The sequence below is a fragment of the Pantherophis guttatus genome, chromosome 2 (genome assembly GCF_059756535.1).
Source record: "Pantherophis guttatus breed Tessera chromosome 2, ASM5975653v1, whole genome shotgun sequence".
Classification (NCBI taxonomy): domain Eukaryota; kingdom Metazoa; phylum Chordata; class Lepidosauria; order Squamata; family Colubridae; genus Pantherophis; species Pantherophis guttatus.
This window is the reverse complement of record NC_142064.1, coordinates 266,751,774-266,764,377: the sequence shown is the minus strand read 5'-3', so window position 1 is coordinate 266,764,377 and position 12,604 is coordinate 266,751,774. Positions and strand designations below refer to the sequence as shown.

General features: G+C 45.1%; 1 pseudogene across 1 annotated transcript in view; it reads right to left on the bottom strand.

Moving 5' to 3' along the window:
• LOC132711727 (uncharacterized) overlaps positions 1–8,160 on the bottom strand; it is a 31,697-nt pseudogene extending 23,537 nt beyond the window's left edge. Inside the window, exons 1-2 of the transcript XR_015731776.1 lie at positions 8,094–8,160; positions 5,089–5,959 (exon numbers count right to left, since the gene is read on the bottom strand). The product of XR_015731776.1 is annotated as an uncharacterized LOC132711727 (transcript). The remainder of the gene's footprint in view (positions 1–5,088; positions 5,960–8,093) is intronic.
• Between the last annotated feature and the right edge of the window lie 4,444 nt (positions 8,161–12,604).

Genomic DNA, 12,604 nt, shown 5'->3' with positions numbered 1-12,604 from the left:
GGCCTAGCTTAAATGGTTCTTAATGGGATTTTAAATTTTATAGACTTGGGGGTTTTAAATTGGGAAGCCGATGATTTAATTCTTTTTAATTATCTTAACTTTTGTATTCTATGTATTTTTAATTTTGGCTGTTCACTGCCCTGAGTCCCTTCTGGGAGAAAGGCAGTATACAAATTAAATAAATAAATAAATAAATCCCTTTTCTCCTCAACTCAATATTCCTACAGTTCTTCTCCACCAGGTTCATCTGCAAGGCAGAATAGCTTTTCATTTGAAATATTACACTGCTTTTTTTCATTGGGCCTCGGGCCTACTCCCCACAAGCCCATCATCTATTTCACACGTAAATTTTCAAGATCTCATGGAAACAGCCATCATTTTCAGTTGCACCCACAATTCCTTAAGATGGTCTGCACAGTGTTAAGGAAGTGAAACAGAGCAGTTTCTCCCTCTCCTGCATGACAATGACCCAGAAGCAGCCGCCATTTTGGGCCTGAGGCAGTCGTGGCAAAATGGTGGCCACTTCTACAAATCCACTTCAGGGCCCAGTGATGAATCCCAGGCACAGTGAAAATAACGGCTGCTTCCATTAAATAGTCATACAGCCGAGAGATTTCCGTCCTACCCTCCTTCCCCAATATAAGGTTCAGATGTCTTCAAAAGATAAAGAGGAGGCCTAGTAGGCTTGGAATTCGACCTAAGGACTACAGGGACTCTGTTTTAGGAAGGAGAGCTCTGGAGAGACTCTGTGAGGGAAGGAAAGTCCTGGGGAGACCTATGAGATGGGTTACGGGAAGCCTTTGGAAGGAAAGCCTAAGTCTGCAATTAAGCAAAGCAGTCTCGTTAAACAGCTCCTGCAAGGTGTAATCGTAATTGGAAGGCCCCGTGACAGAATGGCCTAAGGCCTGCAGGGAGCCAGTGGGAGTGGGAAAAGGCCTGGGAGGTACTTGGTGCGGAGGCGTGGGGGGGGGGCTTCCCCCGAACTGGAGCAAACCAGTAGCATTTCACCGCTGCCTTGGGGGAACCAAGGGTTGGGAACTAAAGCAATAGGTGTCTTGGGGGGTGGGGATGGAGGAGGCCTAGGGATGCCTTGGGGGAACCAAGGTTGGGAACCAGAGCAATAAGTGTCTTGGGGGTGGGGGTGGGGGTGGGGGTGGAGGAGGCCTAAGGATGCCTTTGGGGAACCAAGGGTTGGGAACCACAGCAATAGTTTTCTTGGGGGTGGGGGTGGAGGAGGCCAAGGGATGCCTTGGGGGAACCAAGGGTTGGGAACCACAGCAATAGGTGTCTTGGGGGTGGGGGTGGAGGAGGCCTAGGGATGCCTTGGGGGAACCAAGGGTTGGGAACCACAGCAATAGGTGTCTTGGGGGTGGGGGTGGAGGAGGCCAAGGGATGCCTTGGGGGAATCAAGGGTTGGGAACTAGAGCAATAGGTGTCTTGGGGGGGGGTGGAGGAGGCCTAGGGATGCTTTGGGGGAACCATTGTTGGGAACCAGAGCAATAGGTCGGGGGGTGGGGGTGGGGGGAGCAAGGTTGGGGGGTGGGGGTGGAGGAGGCATAGGGATGCCTTGGCGGAACCAAGGGTTGGGAACCAGAGCAATAGGTGTCTTGGGGGTGGGGGTGGAGGAGGCCTAGGGATGCTTTGGGGGAACCATTGTTGGGAACCAGAGCAATAGGTCGGGGGGTGGGGGTGGGGGGAGCAAGGTTGGGGGGTGGGGGTGGAGGAGGCATAGGGATGCCTTGGGGAAACCAAGGTTGGGAACCAGAGCAATAGCTTTGGTGGCGCATCCGACTAAGTGCTGTTAAAGTAGCACCAGCTGCCTGCAATTACTGCAAGGTCAAATCTCACCATGCTCAAGGTTGACTCAGCCTTCCATCCTTTCGAGGTAGGTAAAATGAGACCCAGATTGTGGGGGCAATAAGGTGACTTTGTATAAAAAAAGAACACCACGTGTGGGGGGCCGAAAGCCCTACTAAGCAGGTATATACAAAACTATGAAGGCTATTGCTTAACACATTGTAAGCCGCCCTGAGTCTCCAGAGAAGGGCAGCATATAAATCGAACCAATAAATAAATAGGTGTCTTGGGCGGCGGGGGTGAAGGAGGCCTAGGGATGCCTTGGAGGAACCAAGGGTTGGGAACCAGAGCAATAGGTGTCTTGAGGGGTGGGGGTGGAGGAGGCCTAGGGATGCTTTGGGGGAACCATTGTTGGGAACCAGAGCAATAGGTCGGGGGGTGGGGGTGGGGGGAGCAAGGTCGGGGGGTGGGGGTGGAGGAGGCATAGGGATGCCTTGGCGGAACCAAGGGTTGGGAACCAGAGCAATAGGTGTCTTGGGGGTGGGGGTGGAGGAGGCATAGGGATGCCTTGGCAGAACCAAGGGTTGGGAACCAGAGCAATAGGTGTCTTGGGGGTGGGGGTGGAGGAGGCCTAGGGATGCTTTGGGGGAACCATTGTTGGGAACCAGAGCAATAGGTCGGGGGGTGGGGGTGGGGGGAGCAAGGTTGGGGGGTGGGGGTGGAGGAGGCATAGGGATGCCTTGGGGAAACCAAGGTTGGGAACCAGAGCAATAGCTTTGGTGGCGCATCCGACTAAGTGCTGTTAAAGTAGCACCAGCTGCCTGCAATTACTGCAAGGTCAAATCTCACCATGCTCAAGGTTGACTCAGCCTTCCATCCTTTCGAGGTAGGTAAAATGAGACCCAGATTGTGGGGGCAATAAGGTGACTTTGTATAAAAAAAGAACACCACGTGTGGGGGGCCGAAAGCCCTACTAAGCAGGTATATACAAAACTATGAAGGCTATTGCTTAACACATTGTAAGCCGCCCTGAGTCTCCAGAGAAGGGCAGCATATAAATCGAACCAATAAATAAATAGGTGTCTTGGGCGGCGGGGGTGAAGGAGGCCTAGGGATGCCTTGGAGGAACCAAGGGTTGGGAACCAGAGCAATAGGTGTCTTGAGGGGTGGGGGTGGAGGAGGCCTAGGGATGCTTTGGGGGAACCATTGTTGGGAACCAGAGCAATAGGTCGGGGGGTGGGGGTGGGGGGAGCAAGGTTGGGGGGTGGGGGTGGAGGAGGCATAGGGATGCCTTGGGGAAACCAAGGTTGGGAACCAGAGCAATAGCTTTGGTGGCGCATCCGACTAAGTGCTGTTAAAGTAGCACCAGCTGCCTGCAATTACTGCAAGGTCAAATCTCACCATGCTCAAGGTTGACTCAGCCTTCCATCCTTTCGAGGTAGGTAAAATGAGACCCAGATTGTGGGGGCAATAAGGTGACTTTGTATAAAAAAAGAACACCACGTGTGGGGGGCCGAAAGCCCTACTAAGCAGGTATATACAAAACTATGAAGGCTATTGCTTAACACATTGTAAGCCGCCCTGAGTCTCCAGAGAAGGGCAGCATATAAATCGAACCAATAAATAAATAGGTGTCTTGGGCGGCGGGGGTGAAGGAGGCCTAGGGATGCCTTGGAGGAACCAACGGTTGGGAACCAGAGCAATAGGTGTCTTGGGGGTGGGGGTGGAGGAGGCCTAGGGATGCCTTGGGGGAATCAAGGGTTGGGAACTAGAGCAATAGGTGTCTTGGGGGTGGGGGTGGAGGAGGCCTAGGGATGCCTTGGAGGAACCAACGGTTGGGAACCAGAGCAATAGGTGTCTTGGGGGTGGGGGTGGAGGAGGCCTAGGGATGCCTTGGAGGAACCAACGGTTGGGAACCAGAGCAATAGGTGTCTTGGGGGTGGGGGTGGAGGAGGCCTAGGGATGCTTTGGGGGAACCATTGTTGGGAACCAGAGCAATAGGTCGGGGGGTGGGGGTGGGGGGAGCAAGGTCGGGGGGTGGGGGTGGAGGAGGCATAGGGATGCCTTGGCGGAACCAAGGGTTGGGAACCAGAGCAATAGGTGTCTTGGGGGTGGGGGTGGAGGAGGCATAGGGATGCCTTGGCAGAACCAAGGGTTGGGAACCAGAGCAATAGGTGTCTTGGGGGTGGGGGTGGAGGAGGCCTAGGGATGCTTTGGGGGAACCATTGTTGGGAACCAGAGCAATAGGTCGGGGGGTGGGGGTGGGGGGAGCAAGGTTGGGGGGTGGGGGTGGAGGAGGCATAGGGATGCCTTGGGGAAACCAAGGTTGGGAACCAGAGCAATAGCTTTGGTGGCGCATCCGACTAAGTGCTGTTAAAGTAGCACCAGCTGCCTGCAATTACTGCAAGGTCAAATCTCACCATGCTCAAGGTTGACTCAGCCTTCCATCCTTTCGAGGTAGGTAAAATGAGACCCAGATTGTGGGGGCAATAAGCTGACTTTGTATAAAAAATGAACACTGCTTGTGGGGAGCCAAAAGCCTTACTAAGCAGGTTATACAAAAGTATGAAGGCTATTGCTTAACACATTGTAAGCCGCTTTGAGTCTCCGGAGATGGGCGGCATATAAATCAAACCAATAAATAAATAAATAAATAGGTGTCTTTGGGGGTCGGGGTGGAGGAGGCCTAGGGATGCCTTGGGGAAACCAAGGGTTGGGAACCAGAGCAATAAGTATCTTGAAGGATGGGGGTGGAGGAGGCCTAGGGATGCTTGACGAAATACTGAAATCTTTCCCACAATCAGGACACGCGTACGGCTTCTCTTGTGTGAGTCCTCTGGTGATAGGAATATACCAGATAGGAATTGACACTGAAACGTTTCCCACAATCAGGACATTAAAAGCGTTTCTCTCCTGTGTGAGTCCTCTGGTGGCCAATGAGATGGGAACTCTGACTGAAACTTTTCCCACATTCAAGACATTCAAAGGGTTTCTCTCCTGTGTGAGTCCTCTGGTGGCCAATGAGGTGGGAACTCTGACTGAAACTTTTCCCACACTCAGGACATTCAAAGGGTTTCTCTCCTGTGTGAATTCTCTGGTGTATCAGCAGGTTGGATTTGACACTGAAACCTTTCCCACAATCAGGACATTCAAAGGGTTTCTCTCCTGTGTGAGTCCTCTGGTGACCAATGAGATGGGAACTCTGACTGAAACATTTCCAACACTCAGGACATTCAAAGGGTTTCTCTCTTGTGTGAATCCTCTGGTGTTTCACCAGGTAGGAATTCCGACTGAAGCTTTTCCCACATTCAGGACATTCAAAGGGTTTCTCTCCTGTGTGAATCCTCTGGTGTATCAACAGGTAGGAATTCTTACTGTAGCTTTTTCCACATTCAGGACATTCAAAGGGCTTCTCTCCTGTGTGAGTTCTCTGGTGGTCAATGAGATGGGAATTCTGACTGAAACTTTTCCCACACTCAGGACATTCAAAGGGTTTCTCTCCTGTGTGAGTTCTCTGGTGTATCAGCAGGCTGGAATTCTCACTGAAACCTTTCCCACAATCAGGACATTCAAAGGGTTTCTCTCCTGTGTGAGTTCTCTGGTGTCTCACCAGGCTGGAATTCTCACTGAAACATTTCCCACAATCAGGACATTTAAAGGGTTTCTCTCCTGTGTGAATCCTCTGGTGTTTCACCAGGCTTGAATTCCGACTGAAGCTTTTCCCACATTCAGGACATTCAAAGGGTTTCTCTCCTGTGTGAGTTCTCTGGTGTATCACTGACATTCTTGAGGAGGTCAAAAGTATGTGTGATTCCTTATTTTGTTGGTGCCTGCATTTCTGGCTGCCATATGTGACTATCCAATTGACATTTTCTTTCCCACTGGCTTCCAGATATTTCCCTCTTTTTCTGAATGGAAAAATGATCTCCTTTGACCTTTTCGAGTAACGTATTCTTAAATTCTATATAATCTACTTTTTCCAGCTGCAAATCTCTTCATGATTTTCTCTTTTCTGTCTCTTACCTGCTGATGAAGTAGATGAATTCTGCGGCTTTCTGAAGGAAATAGAAAATATTTTTATTTTTGCTTCAATTTGCTTTGCTTTTCAGTGTTGCTTGTTATTCTCAGTTGTCCAGTGTGCTTATGTTGGCATCATCTTTGTCTGTAAGGTTCAAAAAAAAGTGTAAGTTTTATTGTTTATGAAAGGGTTGCAGAAGATGTGGAAAAAGAAGTACAGGTAATCCTTTAGGTACGACAGGCCATTCAACAAATTTCTGAAGTTACAACACTCCCCCAAATGCTAAATATGAATCTGCTTCAAAGTTGAATTTTTGCAGCGCCTCCCATCCCGGGTGTCCTTGACTCCTTCACTGCAGAGATGCTGCAGCATACCCACCCATCTATTTCCCTTCCATCTTGCCCTGTCAGTCCTCACAATCCCCAGACCCCAGTATGTTGGCCTGCTTTGCAATATACTATGCATTCCTCCCCAACCCCACTCCCCCATCACCATTCACTTAGGAAATTTCTGATGAGCTCAGGAAGTCAGCTGGGCCACATGGCATAATCAAGAAGAAGAAATATAACCTCTTTTGTTTCCATGGCAATCCTTTCACTCCAGGCAGCATAAAACGTTAGTGATTTACCCTGGCTGAAGAGGAAAGGATTGCCATGGAAGCAAAAGAGATGAGATTTCTTCTTTGCTCTACCAGCACAACACTAATGTAAAGCTAGTGCTAGCGGGGCTAAGAAGAAATCATGCCTATTTTGCTTCCGTTGTAATCCTTTTCTTTCCAGTTAGCATAAACTACTATGATTTCTTCTTAGCTACACTAGCACTAGTTTTATGCTGGCGAAGAGATCTAAGAAAGTTTTGTCATCATTTACACTGGCTGGGGAGGAAAGGATTGTCATTAAAACAAGAGATCAGATGTCTTCTTTGCTTTATCAGTGCTAGCTCTACACTAGTCTTACGCTGGTAGAGCAAAGAAGAAATCCCATCTCTTTTGTTTCCATGCCAATGATCCCAAGCTCAACAGCCAATCTACAGCAGAATGCCTGAAAAAGAAAAGAATCAAGGTTTGCAACAGCAAAGTCCAGACTTCACCCCAATTGAAATGCTGTGGTGGGACCTCTCGAGAGGTGGGCATAAACAAATGCCCACAAACCTCAATGAACTGAAACAATGTTGTAAAGAAGAGTGGGCCAAAATTCCTCTGCAACAATGCCAGAGACTGTTTTTGGTCATACAAAAAACAATTCCTTGAAGTTATTGCTGCTAAAGGTGGCTCTATGAGATATTGAATCATAAGATGTTAGTTTTCACATGTGGCTCCTCCATTTTGGCTTTCCTTTTGTAAAATACATGGTGACCAGTGGTGGGTTGCTACCGGTTCGGCCCGGTTCGGTTGAACCAGTAGTAGCTTGACAGGAGGCTCCGCCCACCCGCCCGGACACCATCAAATATGCTCTGTGCATGCGCAGAAGTGGTGCGTGTGCCTGAACCAGTAGCAAAGGTAAGTGAAACCCACCACTGATGGTTACGTGATGTAATATGTCATGTGTTGTTGTTCATCTGAAGTTGTATTCACCTACTTTTAAGAGTGCAAAGACCAGATGATTTCCTGATACATAAAACCATACAACTCAAAGAGGGTGTACTTTGTTTTTCACATGACTGAATATCTGGAAGCACTGGGGATAGATTATCCAACTGCAGAGAGAATTACATTTAAACCTACAAATGTATATATGTGAAAAATCCATGTTTTCAGCCTGAAAAATGTCCCAAAATGGTTACAATTAAACCTTCTGAGCTAAATTTAGAGATGTGGGGGCTTTAACTGATGAAATGATGCCTAAAGCCTCTGCAAAATTTGAAACACCAGTTATACCGATGGAAGTCCTCAGCTCCAAATAAGAAAATACTGTCCTCCTGTCCACAATTCCTCTGGTGACATCCCCTTTCAAGGAGTCCTCACATTTGGATCTGTGTCACTAAGCAGTCCGATCATAAAGCATGATGTCACATAATTGCCAACTTACATCTGTTCCTCTGGCGTTGTTAAGCAAACCACTGTGGGTTGTTAAAGGCAGTTTCACATGACTGTCACTTGCTATTTCTTGCCGTCATCATCCTCACTAACTTTGCCTATGAGAAAAAAGCTGGGAAGGTCAAAAATGGGGATCATGATGGTGGGATGTTGTGACCATCATAAATGTGCATCGGTTGGCAGCATCCAAACCAAATAGCCCAACTTGCTTCTGGCCTCTCCTCCAACTTGCTCTCAACTCACCTTCCAGATGATGCTTCAAATTTTAGAAGAGCACAAAAGCCGCTCTGCAAGCCACCTTCCACCCATGAGGGATCCGGTACAGAAAGTTCCTCTGTGCTTCTTTTCTTCCTTAATCCCTTCTAGCAATACAGTACTTGATGGTTTTAACTCCTTTAAGGATCAACCACAGATGCAGCTACTGTATTGATGGCTTTGTAGGCGCAGAAGTGACCACCATCTCCCATCTCCCGACAGGAGGCGAAAAAACACGCTTGTCCCAGCTCTACCTAAGGCGTTTGCAAGATGTTGTCACTGATTATATGCTATCAAGTTGTTTTAGACTCCCAGCAACCTATCTTTGCAACAGAGCCAAGTAAAATAGTGAAATGTGAAGCTACTTAAGCTTCTGAAGATTAGCTACATGCTGAGCCCTAAATTTTCATGAAGTTCTTACAGAATTACAGAGTAACAGTTGGAAGGGACCAACTCTCCAAGCAGCGGATCCTGTACTATTCCGGACAAATGGCTCTCCAGTCTCCTCTTAAAAGCCTCCACTGATGGAACAACCACAGGTTGAGAGGCAATTTGTTCCATTGATTAATTGTTCTCACTGACAATTTCTTCTTAATTCTAGGTTGGAATTTTTTAAAAAATAATTCTCCCTCTGTTACTTTTTGTCCTACTTTCAGGCACTTTGGGGAATCGGTCGACCCCCTTTTCTGCGTCAGCCCCTCAACTGCTGTCATGAAACCCTTAGCTGTTTTCTCTGCATTAAATTACACATACCCACTTCCTGCACCCGCTCATCGGATATTTTAGCCTCCGGTCCCCTCTATCTTTCTTGCTCTTTTCTGCACACTTTTCCCGATGTCTCAAAATCTTTTTTATATCACGGTGACTAAAACTGGATGCAATATTGCAAATGTGATCTTACTAAGATTTTATAAAGTGATACTAATACTTCACGTGATCTTGATTCTATCCTCTGTTACTGCAGCCCACCACTGCCTTGGCTCTATTAACAGCTGCCACACAACTGCTGGCTCACATTGAAGTGATTGTCCACTCGGATTCCAAGATCCCTCTTGCAATTACTGCTATTCAGAATATTGCTCTTCTATAGCTGTGCAGATGGTAGACACAGAACTGCGACAAGACCAAGCCTGTGACTTACAGATAGTCCTCGTCTTACGACCAGCCATTTAGCAACCATTCAAAAAACAACTTATGACCCAGATTTGAATTTCTGAGGACTGGGGGCGGAGGGGCTCCACCCAGGGTCACATGACATTTTGAGTGCTTGGCAACCAGCCTGCAGTTGTGGCCTTTCATAGCATCCTGCAGTCACATGACCATGATTTACATTTTTGCCAGAAACCCATGCTTATACCCCTAGTGAACAATGGGTTTGTTTAATGATTGTAGAATTCACTTAACAAGTGCCGTGTTTGAATGAAATTGAATCAACTGGGTAGGGAATCTATGAGTCACCAGAAAAAGGGGTATGCAGAAGTAAACTCAAGTGCCCCACTGACCACTCAGTAACAGTAACAGAGTTGGAAGGGACCTTGGAGGTCATCTAGTCCAACCCCCTGCTCACGCAGGAGACCTATACTAGGGATTTGAACCACCAAACTGCCAACCTTTCTAATCGACAAGCTCAGTGTCTTAGCCACTGAGCCAGCTAGTCAGGCTGTCTCACCTAGTCAGGCTGTTTGTTTTACAATTGTTGCATGCGGTTAACAGCTGCCACCAAATAGGTTGTATAAAGTGCAATACAGATAGTACTCGACTATATAATTACCACTTCTTCTCTGTGCTGCCTATTCTAAGTTATCCTAAATTTAGGCACTACTTTCTCCCACTGTTAACAAAATATCAATCATAGAGTCCTGGTGGCGCAGCATACTAAAGCACTGTTATTAACAGTGTTATTAACACCAGCTGCCTGCAATTACTGCGAGTTCAATTCTCACCAGGCTCAAGGTTGACTCAGCCTTCCATCCTTTCTAAGGTAGGTAAAATGAGGACCCAGATTGTGGGGGCAATAAGCTGACTTTGTATAAATATACAAAAGTAAGAAGGTTATTGCTTAACGCATTGTAAGCCGCCCTGAGTCTCCGGAGAAGGGCGGCATATAAATCAAATTAAAAAAAAAAAAATAGTTGTGGGAAATTTGAAAATAACTTTCGCAATTGATTATACTGTTAAAACAGACAAAGCAATTCTAAAGACTAAAGCAGAAAAAAAAACTAACTCTGTATTCTTTTTTTTAAAAAACGTGATATGCTCTCCCCACTCCGACTCCCAAATCAGGTAATGGAAAAAAGAAGGTAACCCTGGGAGGAAATAACAATTTGAAAAGTTTGTATGTATCTGTGGTTAGTTCCAAATGTTCAAGGTGAACATGGTTCCTGTGGTCTGCAATTTTTCCTCTGGAATATCCATGAACATGAAATTTTAGCTTTAGCCATTAATTCCTATACATTATCCCGTAGTCCATGAAATGCTGATGACACACTCTTGGAAAATAAGTAATGAGGATCAATGCTAATCTGACTAATCTTTTGAGTCACCTATTTATACCATTAAAAAATCATTAAAATTAAAAAATGAAAGTTGGGATATTTCGGACATGTGATGCGACACCCAGAAAAATACAGCACACTTCATTTAATCCTCCAGGGAAAGATTGAAGGCAAATGAGCTCCAGGCAGAAGAAGAACATCATGGCTTCAAAATCTAAGGGAATGGTTTGGACAAAATTCAGCAGCACTTTTTCACGCGGCTATTGATAAAAATAGGATCGCCAACATCTGATGATGGATATGGCACAAGAAGAAGATTTATATCATATAAAATGTTTCAAAAACTTCCCGTCCTTAGTGAGAGTAGTGAGAGTAGTTTGAAGTCATTTTTAAAAATGCATCCCTCCTTTCTGTAAGTCAGACAGGAAGAAAGAGATGGAAAATTTCAGAATCAGTAAAGAGGGGGTTTCGGATTACCTAAATGGGAGTTATATCAAAAAGCTGCAAACCTAGTATGGCTGAAAGATTGGGCAACCCTGAGAAATAAAAGACTGTTAACTTTAGAAGGGCACGATCTCCAGAAGGGTTGGCATGCATATCTCTGGGATACTGAGAAGAAGATAAAAACTTATTTTTATAGGCATAAAGTAAGGGAGATCTTGATACAAATATGGGGAGAGATGAGACAGAAGCACTATAGGAAAATTCCGAGATGGCTTTCCACCATGGAGACTATAATATATCCAAATATATTAGAAATGGGTAAAACGGTCAGATACAGTGAATTATTAGATGGGGGAGGGAATCTTAAAACAAGGGAAGAATTGATGGAACAAGGTATTTCCATAGACTGGTGGCCATATAACCAAATTAAATCTAGATATAAAAAAGATAAGGAGGAATTTGGCATTGAAACGAGCATAAATGGATTTGACAAGATATGGATGGGTACGGATGACAAAATTCTAGCTAAATTATATAATTACTTATTGGAGTACGATATGGCAGAGGAAGTAGTTAAAGAACCCGATGTTAGCATGGACCAAAAATATAGGACAGAATATAAATCTGAACGAATGGGATTCAATATGGAATAATAATCTCAAAATGACAAAGGCGACGGCTTACAAGGAAAACCAATACAAGCTGTTTTATAGATGGCATATGGCCCCAGCTAGGATAGCGAAGATCTACCCCAATTCGAGCCCTAAATGTTGGAAATGTGACCATCAGCAGGGTACTTTCTATCATTGCTGGTGGACATGTAATCAGGCACAAAAATTCTGGAGGATGATATGGATGTGGATTAGTGAAATAATAAAAGAAAATTTTGATTTCGAACCAAAAGCCTTTCTCCTGGGAATTTTGAAAACTGAATATGCAAAAAAGAAAAAATATTTAATTATACATATTCTGACAGCCGCTAGAATTTCCTTTGCCCAGTACTGGAAAGAAAAACAAATACCACCTCAAGAACATGTTATTGGAAAAATATTGGAGTGCGTCGAAATGAACAAATTGACTTCAGAAATTAATGACAGAGAAGATTCGGAATTTTATAGCGTGTGGGACATGTGGTACGAATGGATGAGGAAAAGAAATAAAGAAGGAAATAGAGATTAAATATTAATTAATTAACAAAATTCATATGAACAGTATTATATTTAGTCTTAGAGATTTGAGCACTATTATCTTTAAGTGTTTTGAAATTAAATCTAGCTTTAAGAAACAATATCAAATAAAAGACAAGTAATAATGTATGTAGATGTATATATATATATAATTGCACCAATGAACCGAAAATGTACCGAATGTATCACTATGTGTTATAATAAAAATAAAAAATTTAAAAAAAAAAAGGAACGCCAACATCTGATGATGGATATGGCACAAGAAGAAGATTTATATCATATAAAATGTTTCAAAAACTTCCCGTCCTTAGTGAGAGTAGTGAGAGTAGTTTGAAGTCATTTTTAAAAATGCATCCCTCCTTTCTGTAAGTCA